General features: G+C 41.8%; 1 non-coding gene across 1 annotated transcript; it reads right to left on the bottom strand.

Annotated features, from left to right (window-relative positions):
- Positions 1–330: 330 nt before the first annotated feature.
- On the bottom strand, positions 331–437 carry LOC133820623 (small nucleolar RNA R71). Its single transcript, XR_009887028.1, has one exon. It is a non-coding gene; the product is annotated as a small nucleolar RNA R71 (small nucleolar RNA).
- Positions 438–950: the final 513 nt, after the last annotated feature.

Genomic DNA, 950 nt, shown 5'->3' with positions numbered 1-950 from the left:
GGGGCACAGTCATGCATTAGACCTCCAACGGTTGAGGCTAATAATTTTGAAATTAAGCCTGCTATTTTGCAAATGGTACAATCATCAGTTCAGTTTGGGGGATTGCCAATGGAAGACCCAAACTTACATTTGGCTAATTTCCTAGAGCTCTGCGCCACATTCAAGATGAACGGAGTGACAAATGATGCAGTGAGATTGAGACTTTTCCCGTTTTCATTGAGGGACCGAGCAAAGAGTTGCTTTATTTCTCTAGGAACCAATTCTATAACAACATGGGAAGAGCTAACTCAAAAAAATTTAGCGAAAATTTTCCCACCATCGCTGTCTGCAAGGTATAGAGGTGAAATCAACAATTTTCACCAAAAAGATGGTGAATCGTTGTATGATGCGTGGGAGAGGTTTAAGGAGCTGTTGAGAAAATGTCCCCATCATGGAATCAAAAAATGGATGTTAGTCCATATTTTTTACAATGGTTTGTGTGGTACTACTCGCACAATCATAGATGCAGCGTCTGGAGGAGCGTTCATGAGTAAGAGCGCTAATGAAGCTTATGATCTGTTGGAAGAAATGGCCATGAATAACTATCAATGGCCATCAGAAAGAGAAACCACTAAGAAGGTGGCTAGAGTGCATGAATTGGATGTCATTTCAATGTTGTCCGCTCAAGTGGCAACATTAACTAAACAGTTACAGCAAAACAACATTCATGCTCAGGCTCCCGTGATGCAGATGCAGATTATATGTGAGTTATGTGGGGGGCCTCATTTATTTGAACAATGTACAAATAGGGATTTTAACAATATTCCTATGGAGCAAGTGCAAGCAATAGGGAACTTCCCAAGGCCCTCCAACAACCCATATTCCATGAGTTACAATCCAGGGTGGCGGAATCACCCAAATTTTTCGTGGACAAATGGGCAGGGCAGCCAGCAACAGTTTCAACAGAATCA

Source organism: Humulus lupulus, chromosome 2, assembly GCF_963169125.1.
Source record: "Humulus lupulus chromosome 2, drHumLupu1.1, whole genome shotgun sequence".
Taxonomy (NCBI): Eukaryota; Viridiplantae; Streptophyta; class Magnoliopsida; order Rosales; family Cannabaceae; genus Humulus; species Humulus lupulus.
This window is presented reverse-complemented; position numbering and strand designations above follow the sequence as displayed.